General features: G+C 46.2%; 1 non-coding gene across 1 annotated transcript; it reads right to left on the bottom strand.

Annotated features, from left to right (window-relative positions):
* Positions 1-3,796: 3,796 nt before the first annotated feature.
* LOC115144636 (U5 spliceosomal RNA) lies at positions 3,797-3,912 on the bottom strand. The gene has a single exon (XR_003865856.2). It is a non-coding gene; the product is annotated as a U5 spliceosomal RNA (small nuclear RNA).
* Between the last annotated feature and the right edge of the window lie 11,598 nt (positions 3,913-15,510).

Raw genomic sequence — 15,510 nt, 5'->3', positions numbered from 1 at the left:
AGCTAACTAGCACACATGGTTCATACAGGAAACAATGGTATGCTCAGGGGGAAATGCACCAAATTTTGTACACAGTAGGTACCAGTTCGTCAAATTTCTGCCGAGATCCAAATTGCCTTGGGAAGCAACGTCAGCACAAGAACTGTTCGTCGGGAGCTTTATGAAATGGGTTTCCATTTGAGCAGCCGCACACAGGCCTAAAATCACCACGCGCAATGCCAAGCGTTTGTTGGGGTGGTGTAACACTTGCCGCTAATGGTGACCGCGCGCAACTGAAGTCACAGGGTGCGTGATGAATCACGCTTCACCATCTGGCAGTCCGACTGACTAATCTGGGTTTAGCGGATGCCAGGAAAACGCTACCTGCCCCAATGCATAGTGCCAACTGTAAAGTTTGGTGGAGAAGAAATGACAGTCTGGGGCTATTTTTCATGGTTCGAGCTAGGCCCCATAGATCCAGTGAAGGGAAATCTTAATGCTACAGCATACAATGACATTCTAGACGATTCTGTGCTTCCAACTTTGTGGCAACAGTTTGGGGAAAGCTCTTTCCTGTTTCAGCATGACAATGCCGCACGTGGACAAAGCGAGGTCCATACGGAAATGGTTTATCGAGATTGGTGTGGAAGAACTTAACTGGCCTGCACAGATCCCTGACTTCAACTCCATCGAACACTTTGGGGATAAATTGGAACGCCGACTGCAAACCAGGCCTAAATCGATGGAGGAAAAGAGGTGGAATTGGGGATGTCTGGGAGGAGGTGGGAATTACCTGATGAGCAACTCCCCGATTCCTCGCATGCGCTTCCTTGTCTCCTCCTTAAAAACCATTGAATGAGAAGGTCAGAGGAGAAGGACCTCTGACTTTCTTATGAAATGGGTTATGAGAAGGAGGCGAGAAGAGAGGATACGAGGAATCAAGGAAATGCAATGGAGATTCTCCCAGTGATTCAACAACATCCCATTTCAACAGCAGTTTCACACTTCCCACGTCTCAATGAAGTACTGTTGCCACCTGGTGGGTAGTAGAGGTTATTAGCAAAGTATTTTAATATTGGTCAAATTAAATCAATCATTCATAATTATTCACAAATACTAATGACTAAAAACTACACAAAAACAGAGACACAACAGTACAAAAACACACCCAACAAATTCCTCAGATGAATTCACCTGAACCATATAACTGATCGTGTTGATGAGAAGGTAGAACAGGGCCTATTTGCATGTATAATAAACCTCAATAAGAGGTGGATCTAAGCTCTGATACAGACAGGGTGACAGATACGCAGTGTATTATCTTATCTCTCTCACCAGACCCACACACTTCCTTCTGCTGACTTGTGAACTACTGCTACACACATGCACAACCTATACATACCAGTAGAATACACACTGGTTACACACACACTGGTTATACACACACACACACACACACACACACACACACACACACACACACACACACACACACACACACACACACACACAGACACACAGACACACACACACAGCTAACTACATAACCAACTTCAGCCTAATCACAGAACAACACGTATTGACACACCGTCTCCTACTGTTCTAAAGAATGTAGTCTACTGCCAGTACCACATGCACCGTAAAACTATCTTGTTGTTTTGACAGGATTATACAATCAAACTAACAGTAAAGTACCGTATTAATTATTTACCGTATTAATTGCCATAAATGGCAACACTCTCTGGGTGATTTAAGGCATAAACAGTCAATTATACTGGAAATTCTAAAGAAACTTAGGTTTAACAGTACATTACTGTAACCGCACAGCACTGTGGGATTGGCAACAGGCAACTTTTTCAATTCTGAGTGATAGGTTCGAGAGACATCAAGGTCCGAAGTGAACCAACCAAACAAGGTGTGTACAACATTTACATGATTTAGAAAATGTAATTCACATAATAGTACACTGTAATGGAAACTGATTGATATGGTAAATTTGTACGACAGTAAAAAACTGTGAAGCATTATACTGCAGCATACAGTACATTATGGTGCATTGTGGGGAAATGTTGTGGGCAGGGAAATAATGGCTGTATATAGAATGGTGTAATTCCACTCCACAGAATACAGTACCGTATCGTATTTTTTGAGTGGCAAAAACATTTTGACTACTAGTGATGGCATGGTAATGATGTTTTGACTACTAGTGGTGGCAGGGTAATGATGTTTCTGGCTCATTAACATATTTTGAGGCATGCCTTGTAAGAGGCTACATTTGTGCCACCCGTTAGAGTGCTGTACAAATTCAACTGATATGTGGTAGGTGTACCCCATCAATTAAACGTGTATAGCGGACAGATTGGAGTGGCAGTAGGTCGCACACCTTGCTGAGTATTTGCCATGTCCTTCGGTCTGTTTTGCCCTGTGGTCATTGGGAGAATCTCAAGTGCATACTCTTTCCCTCCCCTCTGACTTTCTCCTCCAATGGGTTTTTAGAATGAGGTGAAGATGCTTGGAGTATGCAATTGGTTTTTATAGCACCTGCCCTTCTAGGCCTTAATGAAGGCTTCCAAACTGGCATTCAATTGATATGCTGTAATATGCAAACCCATTAGCTAGCAGCCAACCTGATTGCACCAATCCCATGCAATTAAAGTAAAATACACACCCGATCTCCCCTCAATTAATTTAATCCAGTCATTGGTTACAATTACTGGAATAAGATTACAGTAATGCACTATACTGTTGTTTTAGAGTAACTTTACAAGCTGCCAGTTGCCTGTATATTAGTATTGGATACTGTAAAATAGAGTAAATCACAATTAGATATAATTCACCACCTATCACACTTTTTCAAACCACATTGCATGAAGTTGCCCCTGCATTTAACTGAGAAGACACCAGAACTCTGACTGTGAGCGCTGCATTTTTCTCCGATGCTCCAATTTAAAGTTCCCCAAATAAACATACCCTCGTAAAACTGACCATCCTACCGATCCTCGACTCCGGCGATGTCATTTACAAAACAGCCTCCAACACTCTACTCAGCAAATTGGATGCAGTCTATCACAGTGCCATCCGTTTGGTCACCAAAGCCCCATATACTACCCACCACTGCGACCTCTATGCTCTCGTTGGCTGGCCCTCACTCCATATCCGTCGCCAAAGCCACTGGCTCCAGGTCATCTATAAGTCATATAAGTCATCTATAAGTAAAGCCCCACCTTATCTCAGCTAACTGGTCACCATATCAGCACCCACCCGCAGAACGCGCTCCAGCAGGTATATTTCACTGGTCACCCCCAAAGCCAATCCTTCGGCCACCTTTCCTTCCAGTTAGTTCTCTGCTGCCAATGACTGGAACGAACTGCAACAATCACTGAAGCTGGAGACTCATGTCTCCCTCACTAGCTTTAAGCACTAGCTGTCAGAGCAGCTCACAGATCACCACTGCACCTGTACATAGCCCATCTGTAAATAGCCCATCCAACATTGCACACCAGTATCTCTACTTGCACATTCATCACTCCAGCGTTTAATTGCTATATTGTAATTATTTCACCACTATTGCCTACCTCACTTGCACACACTGTAAATATACTTTTTCGATTTTATTATTGATCGTATGTTTGTTTATTCCACTTGTAACTCTGTTGTTGTTCGTGTTGCACAGCTTTATCTTGGCCAGGTCGCAGTTGTAAATTATAACTTGTTCTCAACTAGCCTACCTGGTTAAATAAAGGTGACAAAAATACAGGTCAACATGAGATTACCTACAACATTCAAAATATTTGTATTATTATTAACACCTGTAGGAAGCCCAGCCGTGAAGCCGGGCATCAAAAAATTAGTTGATACTCATAATGTTCCTCTCCACGGAAATCTTTAGTAAAAGGCGAAAGATTTATGCGATCTGAAGAGAAACCAGAGTGTACTACAGCTTCATTAAAAACATTCACAGCCTGTTCTCGGCCTTACTATTCAGGGTCATGGTTAATATTATTATTATTATTTAATCAAAGCTCTATACCGTCGACAGAACACAGAGATATTACAGTCCACCAATGCAAATGAAGAGAGACGTTTGGTAAGTGTCATACTTTGCAACTTCATTATTTCTTCACGCAAACGAAATGCACGCTGGGCATTACACAAATAATTTCCTGGTTTGTCCCCTTCATTTGTTAATCTCATCAACGGCTGTAACTACGTTGGCATAACAGTTAAACTTACAATCAAAAATCTACTATCACTCGGAAACGATGTTCAATTTGTACATTTTGACAGGACGAAATACAACGCTTCTACATGGAGCATGCGCAGTTGAGACCCTGCAGGCAACATTTTCACAAGTCAGGCGTGAGAAGCAGGAAAGGGTGTCAGCATGTAAACCGTTGTGCTTTACAATTGCGTGTAATCACTCTGCAACAATGTATACATTTAGAAGACAAACATAACTCCATGATGAACGTTTGTGTAAAATGGTCTAACAACGTGTCTTAACAGGTGTTTGACTAGTGGACTACTCTACTACAGGTAATAGCCTATTGCCCTGAAAACCACACAGTGAAGTATAGTATAAAGTCCACTAGCCCTACAGAGAAGTCTACCCAAATTACCTAAACATTCCAAGGCAAGACCGATTGCTGTATGGCGATGACGATGTACATGAACAAATTTCCTCGGTTTCTCCCCACAAACAAATTGCTACCTATAATATCACTAAAGCGAGTTAACAATGTATTTTTATATAGCCTCCACATTGACTCTGTACTGGTACCCCCTGTATATAGCCTCCACATTGACTCTGTACTGGTACTTCCTGTATATAGCCTCCACATTGACTCTGTACTGGCTACCCCCTGTATATAGCCTCCACATTGACTCTGTACTGGTACCCCCTGTAAATATCCTCCACATTGACTCTGTACTAGTACCCCCTGTATATAGCCTCCACATTGACTCTGTACTGGTACCCCCTGTAAATATCCTCCACATTGACTCTGTACCAGTACCCCCTGTATATAGCCTCCACATTGACTCTGTACTAGTACCCCCTGTATATAGCCTCCACATTGACTCTGTACTGGTACCCCTGTATATAGCCTCCACATTGACTCTGTACTGGTACCCCCTGTATATAGCCTCCACATTGACTCAGTACCGGTACATAGCCTCCACTCAGTACCCTGTATATAGCCTCCACATTGACTCTGTACCGGTACGCCCTGTATATAGCCTCCACATTGACTCTGTACTAGTACCCCCTGTATATAGCCTCCACATTGACTCTGTACTGGTACCCCCTGTAAATATCCTCCACATTGACTCAGTACCTGTACCGCCTGTATATAGCCTCCACATTGACTCAGTACCGGTACCCCCTGTATATAGCCTCCACATTGACTCAGTACCGGTACCCCCTGTATATAGCCTCCACATTGACTCAGTACCGGTACCCCCAGAGGAAAGGAAGGAGAGAGCAGGGGCCATGAGGTGGAAGACGGTGTCCCCTCTCTCTGGTCAGTCTCACCGGAGGAAAGGAAGGAGAGAGCAGGTGGAAGACCGTGTCCCCTCTCTCTGGTCAGTCTCACCGGAGGAAAGGAAGGAGGGTCCAGGTGGAAGACGGTGTCCCCTCTCTCTGGTCAGTCTCACTAGAGGAAAGGAAGGAGAGACCAGGGACCATGAGGCGGACTCTCTGCTGCTCTCTCCCTCCCTCTGCTGAGACTAATGCCGGGTTCAAAACAACTCGGAAGTCAGAAATCTCCGACTTCCGACTTCAGTGCGTTCAAGACAACTGGGAATCCAGCCCCTCGGCCTTTCAAATGTTGACCTGATTAAAGACCTTACTCACTCATGTGGGCCTCAGAGAGCGAGATCACCCAGTCCTCTTGGCCAGTGGGGGACTTCACGCAAGGTACGGTGTTATTGTAGAAGCGTGCATAAAATGCATCCATTTCAGTCAAAATTGTGATTTTTCCTGTATTTATTCAGTTGAAGTCGGAAGTTTACATACACCTCAGCCAAATACATTTAAACTCAGTTTTCCTGACATTTAATCCTAGTAAACCCTTTCTTAGGCCAGTTAGAATCACCACTTTATTTTAAGAATTTTGGCCCATTCCTCCTGACAGAGCTGGTTTGTAGCCCTCTTTGCACGCACACCCTTTTTCAGTTCTGCCCAAAATATTTCTATAGGATTGGGTTCAGGGCTTTGTGATGGCCACTCCAATAGCTTGACTTTGTTGTCCTTAAGCTATTTTGCCACAATTTTGGAAGTATGCTTGTGGTCATTGTCCATTTGGAAGACCCATTTGCGACCAAGATTTAACTCCCTGACTGATGTCTTGAGATGTTACTTCAATATATCCACATAATTTCCCTTCCTCATGATGCCATCTATTTTGTGAAGTGCACCAGTCCCTCCTGCAGCAAAGCACCCCCACAACATGATGCTGCCACCCCCATGCTTCACGGTTGGGATGTTCTTCGGTTTGCAAGCCTCCCCCTTTTTCCTCCAAACATAACGGCCAAACAGTTATGGCCAAACAGTTCTATTTTTGTTTCATCAGACCAGAGGACATTTCTCCACAAAGTACAATCTTTGTCCCCATGTGCAGTTGCAAACCGTAGTCTGGCTTTTTTATGGCGGTTTTGAAGCAGTTGCTTCTTCCTTGCTCAGCGGCCTTTCAGGTTATGTCGATATAGGACTCGTTTTACTGTGGATATATATACTTTTATACCTGGTTCCTCCAGCATCTTCACAAGGTCCTTTGCTGTTGTTCTGGGATTGATTTGCACTTTACGCACCAACGTACCTTCATCTCTAGGAGACAGAACGAGTCTCCTTCCTGAGCGGTATGACAGCTGCGTGGTCCCATGGTGTTCATACTTGCGTACTATTGTTTGTACAGATGAACGTGGTACCGTCAGGCATTTGGAAATTGCTCTCAAGGATGAACCAGACTTGTGGAGGTCTACAATTTTTTCCCATGATGTCAAGCAAAGAGGCACCGAGTTTGAAGTTAGGCCTTGACTCAAATGATGTCAATTAGCCTATCAGAAGCTTCTAAAGCCATGACATCATTTTCCGGAATTTTCCAAGCTGTTTAAAGGCACAGTCAACTTAGTTTATGTAAACTTCTGACCCACTGGAATTGCGATACAGTGAATTATAAGTGAAATAATCTGTTTGTAAACAATTGTTCGCAAAGTTACTTGTGTCATGCACAAAGTAGATGTCCTTACCGACTTGCTAAAACTATAGTTAACGACTCCAACCTAAGTGTATGTAAACTTCCGACTTAAACTGTGTATATATATTTGTATATATATACTTCCACTCTATGAGGCTGGAATAATACTGTGAAATTGTGAAAATTATGAAAATGCCCTTTTAGTGTAAGCTGTTTGAAAAGACGCCTGAAATTTCAGCCTGTTTTAGTGGGATGGAGCTTTAAATGAGCGTTCCAAACCTCTCTGCCAATAACAGCGTTTACATTTTTTAAATGATTTTGATTGAAAACAATCACAGTAAAGTACTTAATTGTTACTCAGAAATGATTTGATTTTTTTCTTTTGGAAAAGTTTTATTGGCACAATTCCTTTAAAAACAGCTCATACATTTTTTACATCATTTATACACATAAAACGGCAACAAAGCATAAAACACAGCATTCGAACGTTACATTTAAATTTGTTAAAAAGTACATGTTGTTAAAACCAATGAAAACAACCATGAATATAAGTACTTTCTTTGTAAAAACATCGAATCTGTAAAAACCATTTAAAATGTGTACTAATGATCTAACAAAGGTAAAACATTTTTAAGACATGAAAAACATGTTAAAAAGCCACTTTGTTAAAAAGCTGTCTTCAGTCCCTTGTACAGGAGCGGGGTGAGTCTTTATCAAGCTCACCTCATCCTGCTCTTCTGAATAGATCATCGTCCCGTCCTTCGGGGCCCAGAGGAGATCCCTCCCCTAGGCGCATCGCCCTAGGCGCCGCAGCGCTGTCAGGCCGTGGCCGCCCGGACCTAGGGTGTTGTGGGGGACCCTTCGCCTGGGGTCGAGGCCCCCTTCCTTTCGTACCACCCCAGGGCTTCCGTGGCTACCATGGCCACTGCCTGGGGGGTGGTCTCTACGTTTTTCGCTACCAGCAGGTTACGGGAGGACCACAGTGCTTCCTTCAGGCACGTGAGGGTGGGCCAGAGTTTGGTGAAGGTCTTCGATGGAAGGGGCCTTCGGCCCACCCCATACAGCACGAGCTGAGGGTTTAGGTCCTCCCCTGCTGGCAGACACGAGGAGATCAGGGGGCCTGCTTCCTTCCACAGGTCCCTGGCGGCTCTGCACTCCCAGAGCATGTGCCTCACCGACTCTTCTTGGCCGCAGCCTGGTCGGGGCACGAGGATGTCCTCGCCATGCCCCGTGAGTGCATAACGGCCCTGACCGGGAGAATCTCGTGGGCAACCATCCAGGACAGGTCCCGATGCCGATTCAGGAGAGCAGGATGGGCCACGTTGCGCCAAACCGTTGTGGGCTCACCTATAGCGAGCCCGCGCACTGGACATACTGGTTCCCGATCCTGCACAAGAGAGAGAAGAGAGCGGTGTTTTGTTAAGACCGTGACTGTTTCTTTTTCCAGTTTAAAATGTCTTAAAACTTCTGGAGCTGGACGTAGGGCGGGGGTAGCAGGAAAGAGACTGGGGCTCGCAGGTCGACTGGGATCAGCCTCAGAGTCCTGAGGTAAGATCCCAGCCAGAACCGTGCGAGGGCCTGTGTCTTGTTGTTGACCGGGAGGTGGCCAGAGTCAGATGTAACGCTGTGTAGCGGCTGCCCAGGAACAAGTAGAGGTCAGGCATGCCTTTCCCCCCCTTGGACCTGGGCCTCTTGACCACCTCCCTCCTCAGCCTCTCTCACTTGCCTCCCCACAGGAAGTAAAAAAGCATTCGCTCCAGGTCTAAAATACTCCTTCGAGGGGGGATAAAAACAGAACTGATTAATAAAAGCACAGGTAAAATCACAGCTTTAATGATTAAAACCTTGCCCTCCAAAGTCAGCTGTCGTAGTCCCCAAAACCCAGTCTCTGTCTTACAGTCCCCAGGATTCCACTCCAGTTACCGCTCCCTCCTCCCCCGGTCAAACTTACCCCCAGTACCCTTATGTCCGTCAGTTTAACTGTCAGAGGTAGTCTGGTCAAGTCTGGGTCTGCCCACGGTCCGAAGAATTGGGCCTCTGTCTTGTCTCTGTTCAGTCTCGCCCCAGAGGCTCGTCCGTACCAGTCAGTCCTGTCCAGGGTCCTGTCGACGGATAAAAGGTCGGTACATAAAATGTTGACGTCGTCCATGTAAAAGACGCACTTGGCGGTCATCCCCCACTCCCGGGATACCCACCCCACTGATCCCTTGGTCCCTTCTCAAGACCTGTGCCAGTGGTTCAATACAGGCCACGAACAGAAGAGGAGATAACGGACAGCCCTGACGGACGCCGCAGTGTACTCCCACTGCTTTTGACAGATGCCCATTTACAAGGATTTTGCTGGTGATGTCCCCATACAGCAGTCCCACCCAAGCTAAGAACCTGTCCGGGAAACCCATTTTTTGCAGTACCTTAAAGAGGTACTGGTGCGAGACCCGATCAAAGGCTTTTTCAAAATCTAAATTTAGGACTACAAGCCGCATGTTTCTGTCTCTCGCATAACAGATGGCATCTCGGATCAGTATCAGGCTGTCCGTGATCTTCCTTCCGGGCACGGCACAGGTTTGATCCGGGTGGATCACCTCCCCTAAAACAGAAGACATTCTGAGTGTTAAAATCTTGGTAAAAAGTTTACAGTCAAAGTTTAAAAGGGTAATCGGTCTCCAGTTTTTCAGGTCCGTCCTGTCGTTTTTTTTGTATAAAAGAGTCACGATCCCCACTCTAAAACTGTCGGGTAGTCTGTCAAGGTGTTCGAAGTCGGTAAAAACAGTCAGAAGTTCGTCGGCTAAAACATCCCAAAAGGTCAAATAAAACTCCAAAGGGAGGCCGTCCTCCCCCGGTGATTTACCCCTCTTAAAATGTTTCAGTCCTTGGTCAATTTCTGTCCTCGTCAGGTCTTTTGTCAGGTCGTCTGTATTGGGTAGGGTCTTGTCGATGTATGTTAAAAGGTCCCCCATTGTTTCTTCGCACACATCTTTTACCCCAAACAGTTCCCCATAAAAATCCTCAACTACTTCTTTTATTCCTTCTGTATCTGTTTTTAAAACCCCATCTTTATTTTTTAAACGAGTCATTAACCTACCCTTACTAACTATTTTCTTAAAAAAGTACCTTGTGCACTTCTCCCCCTCTTCTAATTCCCTTTCCTTGCTTCTTAAAATAACCCCCTTGCTTCTCTGTTCTGCTAAAAATGCCATTTCGTTTTTTACTTCTTTAATTTCTTGGTTAAAATCAAGGCCCTGTTGGCATAGGTTAAAATACCTTTCCAGTCGCTTTTGCAGTCCCACCATGCGTCTATCTTTTTCTTTGCTTTTTTTCTTTCCTATCTCTCTAAAGAAGGTCCTCGTCCTTCCCTTCACCATTTCCCACCACTGTGCTCGCGTGTCAAAGAAGTCCTGTAGCGTCTGCCACTGGCTGAACTGCTCTCTGTACTGACTAACTACTCTATCGTCTTCTAAAAGGGAGCAGTTCAATTTCCAGGGCCCTCTTCCCACGGTCACACCCGAAGATAGTGAAAGGGTGCACATCAGCATTACGTGATCTGAGAAGAAGGCAGGGGTTATTCTAGCATCAGTTGGGGGACAGTCCCGGGTAAACAGATAATCAATGCGAGAGGCTCTGGTGCCGTCACCACTGGTCCAGGTGAAGCCCTCCTCTCTTGGATGCAGGGTTTTAAAACAGTCAGTCAGTTTAAAATCCCTGCACAGCCCTTGCAATAAAACACTTGACCTGTCTACCTTAAAATCCCCTCCTGCCCCTCTCCTGTCTGCTCTACTTAAAACACAGTTAAAATCCCCACCCACCACTAGAGGATCCCTCCCTAACATGTGGGACTGCAGGTCTTCTAAAAGTGTGCACCGGTCATGTTTATCGTTAAAACCATACACATTTAGCACGTTAAAATCCCTCCCCATAAAAGTACAATTGGCTAAAAGAGCACGCCCGCCTACCACCACCGTGCTCCCCTTCACCACCACCTGTGGGGTCTTGATTAAAATGGCAACACCGTCGTTCTTGTTAAAATTGGAACCACTCCAAATGGAGGGCCCGTGCTGCCACTTATCCTCCCATTTCCTGTAAGAGGATAAAAAGGGTAGACCACACTCCTGTAGTAAAAACACATCAGAGTTAAACCTTTCTAAAAAGGATAAAACCGACTGTGCTCTTGTTGCTGTTCTTACACTCCTCACATTTATAGTGGTGATTTTAAAAGCCATAAAAGGGGTGAGTAAAAACAGTGCTAAAAGAAAAAGCATTGAACAGTTAAAAGGGGGTTAAGTTCTCAGGGACTTTCTCTCTCTCCCTCCGGGGTAAGGGGGTTTGGAAGGGAGAGGAGGTTAAAATCGGGCTTAAAAAGGAGACTTGATTGGGGGAGTTGGAGGGGAAGGTTCTGGGTTCTTCCTCCCCCTGGGAGCTCTCCCACTCCACCTTTCCCTTTTTCTCCTCACCCTGTTCGGGGTCAGAGAGCTCCTCAACATTTCTTTTACGTGGGGGGAGGTGAACCTCCAGAATCTCCCCCTCCTCCCCCGTACCTTCTGACACCGTCTCCATGGTGCTTTCCGACACCGACCCTATAATATCTGACCCACTTGGGGAGCTTTCGCTGAACATCTCTCCGGAGCCGTCTTTCTCGGCCCTTTCTCCTTCAGGGGTCACATTAGTCTGGGGTAGGGGGATTGGGGTGGGGAGGGTTTTGTCCTCTCCTCCCACTTCTTCCACCACTACACCTTCCGCGCCCTCCACTACAGCCACCACCACCACTGGCTCCACCACTGTCTCCTCCACCACCACTACCGGCTCCACTACTGCCACCTCCTCCACCACCACCGGCTCCTCCACCACCACTACCGGCTCCTCCACTACCACCTCGGCAACTGCCGTTCCAGCCCTCCGGCGCTCGAAAGCCCGGTCCGCGGCCGCCCACTCCCTCCTTCCAGCCTTGGCCCTGTTGGCCCAGGAGGAGGGGCAGTCGCGATGAGGTGGGACCGCTCGCCACAGAGGTTGCACGACCTTCCGTTCGTGCATTCCTCGTAGCGGTGGCCCACCTCCCGGCACTTCATGCAGACGACCTTCTGGCAGGCGTCTGCAAGGTGGCCATGTTCACCACACTTACGGCACAGCTTGGGCTGGTCCTGGTAGTGAACATGGCCCCTGTTTTCTCCGAGGACTATGGTGGATGGGATGGCTTTCAACCCACCATAGCCCCCAGGGTCCTCCCTTTGCTGGACAGTGACCCTCCAGGCCCCTGTCCAGATCCCATCGAGGTCTTTAACCTGGATCAGGGGACCCTTCACGTTGCAGTACCTGTCCAGCCATACTGCAACGTCCTCCGGCTGTACGGTTTCATTGTACATGCGGATAATAACGGTTTTAATGCTATTATCCGTCAGCTTGGTCACCTCAAACATTGCTGTGAGGGACCCCTGGGTGTTCAGGGCGTTCTGGAGTTTCCCCCCAGAACTCCCTCAGGAAGCTGGCGTTGGCGAAACTGACATCGAAGCCCTTCCTATAGGGGAGGGCTAAGATGCAGTTTACCTGCGCGGGATGAAAGCCGAGCTCTTTCTGGAGGAATTTTCTGGAGAAATCCAATCGGGATAACTCCATTATTTTTCCTCCCCTCTCCTTTAGAAGGAGGCGCACTGCATGGTGCCTCCTCATGCCAGCCTGTGCTGCTGACATGATGGAGGCCCACTCCCTTTACAGCCCAACACCAGTGAGAGGGGAGGGAAGGGGAAGGGGTGAGGGAGAAGGGGGGGTGTAAAACAGCCAAGGAACTAGCAGGCTCAGCCAGGCTATGCTGAACAGGGCCTACCAGTACCACGGGACACACAACAAACTATCTAGCACAGCACCAAACTAATCTTATCGACAATGGGAAGGGACACAAGGACGGATTTTTTTTTTTTTTTTGTGTGTGTAATTTTTAAAATTAAAGACACGAAGGGGAAAGACAAAAATTAACAAGGCACAAACCAACAAGGAACGGGGGGGGGGAACTAAAAATCTAATTTAGGTGAGGGGAAATAAGGGGAAAACAAAAAGGAACACTGACCAACACAACACCTGCCAAACTTGAGGGCCGATAGGGCTAGCCGGCCTCACCAGCCGACCAGACCAAGCCAACCAGCTAGCAAGCCTCACCAGCAGACCAGGCTAAGCCAACCAGCTAGCGAGCCTCGCCAGCAGACCAGGCCAAGCCAACCAGCTAGCAAGCCGGCAGGCAAAGGTCCCCCAGTTGACAACACAAAACAAGAAACAGAAACAAAAGGCAATTTTAGGGGGTGAACTAACAAGTACAAGGTGGATGGGAACACGGACAATACAGTCAGACAAACACGCAACAATACAATTGTGCCTAAAGGGCCAGGAGGCAACACAAAACTCAAACAGTAGGGATAATTGAAGGGGGGGAAGGGTAGGATACAAAGGGGAGGAGAGGTACAAAACGGGACAAACAAGGGGAAAGCTGAAATTTAAATAAAATAAGAAAGAAAAGGACCAGAGGGCCTTTAAACTCACCCTACAGGTGCTGGTGCACCTGTAGACCACCACCAGAACCACCACCTAACCCAGGACAAAAACAATAGTGAAACAATACAACAGTAATGACTTTAAACAGAAATAAATAGCACAAAATCCTCCCGGCGCCCTCCGGCCTGCGATCGCTTCTCTGATCAGGTGCAGCACTGTCAAAGGCACTACACGTGATCTTAGCCAAAAGGCCGAGAAGCGATTTGATATTGAGATAAAAACGGCTGCACTGGGCTTTTAAACAACTTATAGTAACTATTTTCCAATAGAGGGCACTAAAAAGCCCAGGTTAGAAGGGGTGGCAGGTAGCCTTCTGGTTAGTGCATTGGGCCAGTCACTGAAAGGTTGCTGGATCAAATCCCCAAGCTGACAAGGTAAAAATATGTTGTTCTGTTAGGCTGTCATTGTAAGTAAGAATTTGTTCTTAACTGACTTGCCTAGTTAAAAAAGGTATAAATAAAAGAGCACAAGCTAATCAACATTTAGAAATACTTTTTATAGTGTTTCCTTCTACACACACATGAATCTTCTGCGGTAATACCTGCCTGTTTCCTAAAGATGGTAGTCTAGCCAGCCAGCCCAGGGGAAGCCCTTGCTGAGTTCAACAGTGATCCCCTCTTTCTTAAAACACACACACATTTGTTATAAATAGGCTAGCCAACCAACTGTCAGGGGAAGCCCTCACTAAATGCTGACTCAGGGTTGAGAGGTTAACTGTTTGTTTTGGACAAAGCTTTAGGCTCCTCCAATTTCCCTCCAGGATCTCTTTCAGGCACCTCCAGTAACCTCCAGGATCTCTTTCAGGCACATCCAGTAACCTCCAGGATCTCTTTCAGGCACCTCCAGTAACCTCCAGGATCTCTTTCAGGCACCTCCAGTAACCTCCAGGATCTCTTTCAGGCACCTCCAGTAACCTCCAGGATCTCTTTCAGGCACCTCCAGTAACCTCCAGGATCTCTTTCAGGCACCTCCAGTAACCTCCAGGATCTCTTTCAGGCACCTCCAGTAACCTTTGCAGTGGCAGGCAAGAATAGCCTCTTTTTTAACCTTTATTTAACTAGGTAAGTCAGTTAAGAACAAATTCTTACTTACAATAACAGCGAACAGTGGGTTATCTGCCTTGTTCAGGGGAAGAACGACAGATTTGTACCTTGTCAGCTCGGGGATTTGGTCCAGCAACCTTTCGGTTACTGGCACCAGTAATTTTTCACTGGGTTAGCTGAGGGGTGGCTTGGTTGCTGTGTAGGGGTGCTTGCAATATATGGTGTACATGCCTGGACACATACATTATTTTCTTGGGGGTGCTAAAGGGGATGGTAGACCTATTCTTGAGGGGGGCTTCAGCACCGTCACGCCCCTCTCTGAAGCCAACCATGCCTGTTACAGCTGCCCCCAATAAGCCAATATAGAATCTGACTTCCTGAATTCAGATGATGAAACTAGTCATTTTCTGATCCAACAATAATTTTTAAAACTTTGGTCACCCTACATTGAACTGGTTTCATCCAAATATCATTCGATGAACCACATGATTTTGACTGTTCAAGGCCTTTAAGTGTATGTTTATTTTCGTTTAACTGTATCCTATGCCTGCCTGAAATGATTGCCCCTCAGGAATGAATTAAGTTAACTTGCATTGACCTGAATTTATGCTTTTTTTGTGAATCCTGTTTTATAAACAGATTTTTTTTTATAATGCCAGGATGTCATCTATGAATTCACTGCACACTATTGAGGAAGAGAATCGTCTTTTCAGACTCACCTTGTGTTTGACAGCAGCTGGTAATCACATAAGGGAATGCAG

Source organism: Oncorhynchus nerka, linkage group LG16 (genome assembly GCF_034236695.1).
Source record: "Oncorhynchus nerka isolate Pitt River linkage group LG16, Oner_Uvic_2.0, whole genome shotgun sequence".
Classification (NCBI taxonomy): Eukaryota; Metazoa; Chordata; class Actinopteri; order Salmoniformes; family Salmonidae; genus Oncorhynchus; species Oncorhynchus nerka.
The sequence above is the reverse complement of the archived record's forward strand: the minus strand, read 5'-3'. Positions and strand labels throughout refer to the sequence as shown.